This window comes from Gobio gobio (assembly GCF_949357685.1).
Source record: "Gobio gobio genome assembly, chromosome: 3".
Lineage (NCBI taxonomy): Eukaryota > Metazoa > Chordata > Actinopteri > Cypriniformes > Gobionidae > Gobio > Gobio gobio.
Window position 1 is genome coordinate 17,746,017 of NC_137099.1, and position 9,377 is coordinate 17,755,393.

General features: G+C 39.0%; 1 protein-coding gene across 2 annotated transcripts in view; it reads right to left on the minus strand.

The window, feature by feature from the left end:
- elf2b (E74-like factor 2b (ets domain transcription factor)) overlaps positions 1–9,031 on the minus strand; it is a 35,855-nt gene extending 26,824 nt beyond the window's left edge. Inside the window, exon 1 of one of the 2 annotated variants that reach the window (XM_079811797.1) lies at positions 8,716–9,031. The gene's annotated coding sequence lies outside the window, so the exon portion shown is untranslated. Of the gene's footprint in view, positions 1–6,526; positions 6,823–8,715 lie in introns of those variants that run through there. The other variant, XM_079811801.1, reaches the window with a different exon arrangement.
- Positions 9,032–9,377: the final 346 nt, after the last annotated feature.

Genomic DNA, 9,377 nt, shown 5'->3' on the forward strand with positions numbered 1-9,377 from the left:
GTTAAAATAATCCACGTGACTACAGTGGTTCAACAAAATGATATGAAGCAACGCGGATACTTTTTGTGTGCAAAAAAAACTAAAATAACAGCTTTATTCAACAATTTCTTCTCCTACACTGTTCACATTAGAGATCGACTGATATGGGTTTTTCTATAACCAATGCCGATGTTTACAGGGCAGTGTCAGCCGATGGCCAATATGTGCTGCCGATTTTTAGGGCTGATATCTTGAAGTTTCCCCCTTCATTTGCATGCTAAAATGTCACAATAATAATAAGTGGATGCACAACATTTCTAAACTTAATTTCATTTATTGAACACTGACTTCTGACCATCTCTCGAATCTTAATTTTGTGCACTGCATGGTAATAAAATAAAATATTTATCCAAAGTTAAACAAACAAATCAATAAACTGACCAAGGATTAATGATAAACATGGCCATAAATGCCATTCCCATTCTATGAAATGCATCTAAACAACACTATCTAATTTGCATAGTAATGTGTTTTTGGGATGATATGTAAAAAGACATGTAATAATGGGAGTGATAAAAAGGTATATTTTCATAAGAATCTCATATTTCATAAGAATATCCAGACAAAACTGTGTATGTTGTCAGAGAAATTGACTAAAATACAATGTCATCTACAGAGGCAAAACCTCTATTCTGGGTCTCAGGAGGATATTTCTGTCTCGTGCAGAGTGAGTCCAGCATTTATATTTAGATGTCACTTCCGAGACTAGCCGTCGGTGCTCTTAGCAGCATGAAAATCAATAGTTTTATTCAATGGATTTTATAGACTGTATAGCCTTGAGTTTCACGAGCCTGCATTACCTCAGCACTGAATAAAAACTCTGATCGCGTTCAGATCTGGCTAACGTACATTACTCCCCGCTGCAAAAACACGTTGTAAATAGATGCCGCTCTCACATCTGGCGCTCTCCAGAGCGTGAACACCAATGTGCAAATCTGCCCAATTTGTTTCGCAAGTATATTACAGTATCAACTGAGAGTGCTTTTGCTTGTGTTTGAGGGTGCTTGTTTATACTTCTGTCTGGCTCCACAGCACGAGCCTCCGATGACTGCACAATGCGCACGACCGCCCACCCTGCGTTGATATAATTTTTGCAGCGCGCACCCTCGCGCTCGTGCGGACGCATCAAGTATAAACAAGGCTTTAGCCTCCTGTCATACACTGTTCTGGGCTGCTCCAGGAGTCAGGACAGCTCTGTGTCTCTGAGCATGGTGCTGTCTGTGAGCGGGGCGGAGTAACGTAGCCCTCGTCCTCAATCACGCTGCAGTGTTTGTGAGAGCTGCCGCCTTCTCCACCCCATGCACAGAGTGAAATTCTCTGACTACAATACAAGAAAAATAAAACAGAACTTAAAACATTGGGGCTAATATGTTATCAAGCAAGCTGCTGATAGTTTTCGACTACAGTCCTAAAGTTAACTGCAAGTAAGCAAACCTTCTACCAGCTGTAGCATTATACCAGTTTCGGACGGTTCCACCGCACCAATCACACGGGGCTGCCCGTGGACGTGCCTGGCTTTAAATCGGCACTACTAAACACGGATATCGGCCGATGCTGATATATTAAAAAATTACAAATATCGGCCCGAAATGTCGTCCGACCTCTAGTTCACATTGCAGTGCTTCCGGGTTCTACATCAGAACGCCAGCTCTGTATTGGCTGACGCCGTTCACGTGAGCACCACAACGCATACATGTAATGCTGACACAGGAGCTGGCAACTCCTGTGTAACTGCGATATATATCCAAAATCTCAAATTTCAACTGGTTAATGTCTACCGGTATATCGCCCATCCCTACTGCATGCTAAAGAGAATAAACACCAATCCAATTGAAAAACTTCACCAGGTTAGTGATTATCGTTCAACATGTTGGTTTTGATGGACATATTTTATGCGCGCATAATCATTAGCCATTCATTCTGATATTACTGATTTTAATATCTTCAATAATTTTCTATTCTTGACTGATCTTTTTGCATAATTTTGGCAATAGATGAACTGTTAAATGAGTGACATTGAGAGCAGGGCCTGAAATTAACATCCGACCACGGGCCAAATGCGGGTTAATTTTGCAATTGGCGGGTAACACTGTCAATCTACCTGCAACATTGGCAGGTAGCCAATGAGAATTGAGTGATTCACTAGGCAGTTTGAGAGGATGCGACTACATTCATGCGATTGGATTCATCGGAAAGAAGATGAGGCCCTTCTCTGATTACGTTTGGATGTGCGAGTATTAAACTGTTGGTGAGATGGGACGAGATAATAATGCAAAGCTGGCGTAGGCTACAGTACAACCACAGATGTGTGTGCGTCGTGTGCATGTTGGGAGTTGGGAAGCGGTGAGAAAATGTCCGGTACGCGGTAACTTTACCAGTAATAATAATATTAATTCAGTTCTGTTTAACCATTCTTGATCGTGACTAAATCAGCCATCAACAAAGCCGTGTGTGATGTGTTTTATAGATCAAATTTAAGAATATAAACTGAAAGCTGAAGCATTGACTATATTTAATAAGATTATGGGGAAAAAATGCCCTTTATAAAAAGGTAAAAATTTAAATATGTCAAAGTTGATTGAACACTGTTAAAAATATTTCTTCAGAATAAATTATATCTACACCACACAAAAAAATCCAAGACAAGCACATGAACAGGCTAAATGTCGAGGAGAAAAAAAAGTGGCTGGTAAAAAAGTCACTGTGGCAGGTGGTCGAAAAAGTTAATTTCAGGCCCTGATTGAGAGTCTCTGTAGTTGTCCAATGTGACACTCATATGCTGATGTAATATGTATTATAAAGTTGACAGGTGATTTTCATAAAATGTAGTTTGATCTCATCATCTCAGTTGTTTAAAATGTTTTGCATGATTTGTTACGTTTAATTACCCCTTAGCAGATTTTTACGCATCTCCTTTTGTGTTACACATCATACAGCTTGAAAATGTCAAGGTTGGGAAAATAATGACAGAATTTGTATTGTTTTTATTGTAGAATTTTTATTGTTATTTAAATGTTCATTAAATCTAGCAACAAAAAGCGCTCCTAGGAGAAAAAAAAGATACTGCAATTTTACTAAAGATGGCAGTTCCATTTTTTTATATAACTCAGAATCCCACACAAAAGTGCAGATGGCAAACAGGGGAAACTGTGCATGAGTCAGGGGGGGTCAAATATTTGAGCCAAACACAGAGCAAATGTTGACTGACCTTGCTAAATCGGTTCACAAAGCACTAAGCAGACAAATTTCCCTGCATTCAAACGCAGCTATTTGATGACTAAAGATGATAATGGCAGGTTATGTACAGGGAATGGTCGCATTGCCTCTCCCACAATCCACCACAGCAGTGCACAGAATGCATTACCAGTCATCCAGTAAGATGTGTGAGTGCAAGTGAAACTACAGCAAATAAAAAAAGTATTCACTTCCTGGACCTCCTGAACATCAGGATATTTATTAATATAACTCTAATTGTGTTCATCAGAAAGAAGAAAGTCATATACACCCATAATGGCTTGAGGGTGAGTAAATCATAGGGTAATTTTCATAATAAAGTGAATTAATCCTTTAAAGGATTAGTTCACTTTTAAATAAACTTTTGCTGATAATTTATTCACCCCCATGTCATCCAAGATGTCCATGTCTTTCTTACTTCAGTCGAAAAGAAATTAAGGTTTTTGATGAAAACATTCCAGGACTTCAATGTGTCCCAAACGGTTCAAGGTCCAGATGACAGTTGCAGTGCAGCTTCAAATGGCTTTAAACGATACCAATGAATAAGGGTCTTATCTAGCGAAACGATGGGTCATTAAAAATTTAAAAAAAGTTTACGTTTTAGAAGCACAAATGCTCGCCTTGCTCTGTTCTGTGATGCACATTTGTGACGTCACACAATTACGGACGGCGTCTCCAGTTAATTTTGGGCAAACTAAAAAACACCTCTAAAAAGCTGTTGCTCAGTAACAGTGGAAATTAATTTTGTTTGGTAATGCGGCGAGATGGAAACAGGGTCTCACCTGCTGACTCAATGACTGATTCTAATGGCGGGATTGAAATGGTCCAGTCGTGGCCGCATTGAGATTCTTCCTCTGTTGGCAATGGTTAGCATTTGCCACATGTGCACCACCACGTCTCGTCGTTAGATCTTCGTCTGCCCGATGCTTGAGAGGCGTGTGTCGCCGCAGCAGTCTCTTCCATCTGCCTAATTTCTTCCTCTGTGTATTCTGGTTCAAAAAGGTAGGGCAGGGCGAAAAACTCCATCTCATCTTTTCCTCGAAGTTCAAAATTGTCCGACATCGTTGTTTTACCTCTTAACTCCCTTTTTTTGTAAACGGCGTTTGACTTAGTATGTGCACGTTCAACTTGTAAACACTGACTCTGTACTTCCGCCTATGTCAAGCCTCAAGCGTGACCTTTCCAACGTAATTGCGTATTACATGACGTCACGAACGTGCATCACAGAACAGCAAGTCGAGCATTTGTGCTTATAAAGAGTAAACTTTTTTTTTTTTTTAAATGACCGATCGTTTCGCTAGATAAGACCGTTATTCATTGTCTGGTATCGTTTAAAGCCCTTTGAAGCTGCACTGAAACTGTCATTTGGACCTTGAACCATTTGGGGCCCATTGAAGTCCATTATATGAAGAAGAATCCTGGAATGTTTTCATCAAAAACCTTAATTGGCTGGAAGGTGTGCAATAAAATTGTTTAATGCACAGTAGGCTTGCTACGATAGTCGGTGTTGCCGGTGTTACCGGTGTCCAGACTCCACACCGGTTACATCACTTGCCCACCGTGGCACCACCCACCGTCTTTTTGATTTGTTTTTATAGTAATAAAATAATTAGGTTCAGTTAGAGAACAGACAATACAAATAAAAACTGAACGTGTCTGCTTAATAAAGCAGGATCCGATCGTGAGTCTCGGCAGCGGCAGGAGTCATTCATCAGATTTAAGAGTGAGGAGCTGACTGAGATGATCGCGGAAGATTTGGTTTCAAAGCGAAACGTAAAAGCGCCTATTTAAGGGAGTTTGTCATTTGTTTTGTTGTTGTGTTTTTCATTAAAAATAATAGGCTAATGAACCCACAATTCAAGCAACCCGCAGGCGAATTGGCGCTAATTAAGAACCGAAAGTAAAATGTGCACGGCCGCACAGAGCGCGCATTGTTTACTTTCGCCTGGCTCCGCAGTGCGAGCCTCCGCGCTACGCTGCTGCGCGGATTTATTTTTGCCGCGCGCACCCTCGCGCTCGTGCGGGCTCGTCGAGTATAAATGAGGCTTTACGGACGAACTAACAGTGTGCATTCATGGCGTGCATCTCAATCATAGACTGATCAATGCTTGATCAGTGCCCTGACTACTGAACTAGGGAACTGATTGAGACGCGCCCATGGCCTCATGGTGTGTGCGCACTGGCGCGTTTTCAGTTCAGAGCGGTCGGGTGCATGTTACTTTCGGTTAGATAGAATTAGTGATTTAAAAGCCTCCGCCGGTGATACCGGTGTTGTCACACATCAATTAACCGGTGGGAAAATTTCCTCACCGTCACATCCCTAATGCACAGGTACTTCCAAGTCAGATGAATCCTCGTTCTATATTAATGGGTGTTGTTGTAGTGCGCGCTAGGGAACGTAAATGCACCATACGTCATTGCGTTGCTATATCATTGATATCGCGATATGACACTTTTTTTATCATGTAAAAATGAATACCGGTATAATCGTGGACGGTATGATATGGCACACCCCTAATATACTGCATTATATATAAAGTACCAGTCAAAAGTTTGGACAAACCAAACTGTACTATAATATACATATAAAGAATATCGGTCGATATATCGATATCAGACTTTTTAACTCCATAATATCGGTTTCGGCATCGCCCTGAAAAAACCTATATCGGTCGGGCTTTGGTCAGTGTTGTGGCAGAACTTAAATCATCAAGAAAAAAACATGCCCAGAAACGCCACAAAAAAAGTAACTGAAAAACAGTAGATACAAGAACATCAGTCACTATCCAGAGAACAGTTAAATCAATAATAAAGAAATGGAACAACGATGGAACAACTGTAAAGCTATCTGACAATGCCAATGGCAACTCTGAGGGAGCAAAGGCTTCGCATGAAATGATTCTGGTTCCAAAGAGCACTGAACCACACCCCGCTTATTGATCTCCGAGCATCTGGAAAAGCAGGGAAACCCAGTTTGATCCTGTCTTCATTTAAGTCAACATGAAATCTAAATATTTACCCTATTTAATCTCTTTACACATGATCTTGGTCTTTTCAGAGCATGTAGTCAAATTTAGTTGAGTTTATTATTTACGTTGCTTCCATGACAACATAATGTGTCATCTGCTTTGCCTATTTGCATTTAAACATCATCCAATGATTAAGTCCAAATCAGTTTACTGGAACACTGAGATGTGGGTTGCAAGAAAAAAAAAAACATTTAAATTCAATGAAAGCACGAACAGAAACTCACCCTATTCATTGGGATTCAATGTGAAAAACCCTGCAAACGACCGCACACAGGACATAATCCATCGCACAAATGCTTTTACGCTCCACCCTCATATGAATTAATCTCCCCAATCTTTGACCTGTCCTTGCATGCTCATTTGTCTCAATAACCAATGTTTCATTGGCTTTAAGAAAATGCATCATCATATTATGATATGGAAGCAGACATGTTGGAGATATAATTCCTAATATTGCAAAGAAATCTGCTCAACGGACTGCACCTTTCAAAGACCTTATCGGTTGAAATCAGCAACTGCTGATTAGGTATACCAAAGTCCGCTGTTGTTGACTTCAGCACTTCCCTCCACTCTCAGCAGTCTAAATTAAAGGCACAATATGTAAGAGTTTGGGATTAAAATATCCAAAAACCACTAGAACAATGTTATATATTTTGTTGACTTGTGTGCTTACATTATCCTAAATGTTTCCAAGAATGTTTAAATCCAGAGAAATAAGCAATTTTAACCAGGACACGGACCATGTCCATGCATCACCTATCAATGACATCATACCCGCGTTACCGTCGATTTTTAGAAACCATGGAAACACCAAAGACGTTTAATATAGTCTGTGTTTTATTAGACAGGTGAGCAACTGTCTGGATACATTCATCGGCAGAAAACAAATCATTGTTATATAGCTCAACACAGTTAGTCTTATTGTTTAAATGTCGTTTTCTTGATTTACGAGTATGTTTTACCATGCCTAATATTGATCTAGCTTACTGCAGTGTGCAACAAGTGTCTCATAGCAGCCGAGTGAACGCACAGAGTAGCATTATAACAACTTTCAACACACTCAAATGTATGTAATATGATAAAACAGCACTGTGTTACCCCACACACGCATGAGTGGAAGAAGCAGAAGCGATCGTCTGCAGCATAATAAAAGCTCCACGAAATACAGGGGTCATCAAGCTATGCCTTTATTTTGAATAAATGACCTCGCTCTAACGATGAAAAATTACATATTTTGGCTTTAACGGTTTTAAATGCCACAAATATGATCATCCTCGTGCCAAGGACCCCCATCTTGAATAAAATGTAAAAATATCTATATAGTTTATTGTATAAAAACCCAATTTAAACTGTAAAAAATTACCATATTATATACTTGTTACTAGATTAGGATTTTTCTCTACTCATCATAGCACTTATAGTTATTGATTTATTCATTCGTTTTATTTATATATTTATTTTAATGTAATGTTTACTTGATTTAATCTAACATGTTTTCCACTTTTTCTGCAAACATTTCTACAGACCCCCATAATAGTCCCCAGACCGCAGATTTATAAAAAAATATATATATATATATATATGTATGTATATGTGTATATATATATATATATATATATATATATATATATATATATATATATATATATATATATATATATATATATATATAAAACACAGATCAGAGACACATCAATCACACCTTAGAGGTTTGCATTTCATTGTAACAGTCACATGCAAGCAAATACAATCCTGACATTTACCATGAGAGAGCGGGTAAATGTAGTGTTTACACCAGTGACTACAACAAAGCCCTTATCCTACTGTACTCTCTCCAAATAAGTGGGCGTTACAATATAAACACTGAAGGAAATACCACACACCAATGTTATCTCAGTTCCTTAGAAGGAAAAACATCGTTTATCGTATGCATGTGCTCTTTAAAATAATAAAAACAGCTTTCCTCGAGCACAAACCTTGTGAACAGAGCGAATCATCTCTGATATTATAGATAGTACAAAACAAGTGATACATTTCAATGCTGACAAAGTAGTCATACGCTAGTTTGATTTTGAAACACTTAACATCTCGATCTTAATAAGAAAACAGATATATGAACAACGAAGCGTTAATGGTTAGTTGTCAACTCTCTGCTAGCATTTAGCTTAAGTTAGCCAGCCAGCGAATACGACACAGAGGAGCTCACAACACAAGAAATATAGGCACTTTTAAACAAATTAACGATAAAACATTTGTATTCATGTCGGGGTTACTCTTTATACTGCAAAGCGGCACTAAAAAACACCGCGAAGTGCCTCATTAGATTCGTTCCATAGAGCTAAGCTAATATGCCCGCATAGTCTCTGCTAATGCTTCTTCGGCGTTATGGAAAGCGTAAAAGTAGATTTCTTACCTTGAAAAGCTGATTTTCCCAATCAAACCCACACTCTGTGCTTGTTCGGTTTACGCAGGCATAAGAAACTGGGAGTTTGGTGGCTGTGGTTTGTTAGAGCCCGTCACACTGTGGCCGTTAGCGGCTAAGCTCTAACACACCTGATCATCACACGGGTCTAAACAGACACACTGAACACTGATGGGCCTCTAAGACAAGACCTACTAGTCCAAGTCAAATCAGTCCCTTACAATGATCGAGCAGAGAGGACATGGAAGGGTTGTGTTTGCAGACAGTACATCCAGGTCAGAGTCATGATGTAGTAGAGAATGACAACGAGAGAGAGAGAGAGAGAGAGAGAGAGAGAGAGAGAGAGAGAGAGAGAGAGAGAGAGAGAGAGAGAGAGAGAGAGAGAGAGAGAGAGAGAGAGAGAGAGAGAGAGAGAGAGAGAGATGCACCCTCAGAAACCAACTACTTGATCAATATTATCAGAAACTATCAATCTACATATTACAGCATTTTTTTTTTCATTAAATCTTGACAAATGTCTGTTTATATATTATTATCTTATTTTTATTCATTAATTAGCACCTTATATAAAAAAATAATAGATTATTTGTTATTGTTCACTTTCTTGTCATTATTTTTTTTGTGTAGGCCTAAAGCTTTAAAATATTGAATGT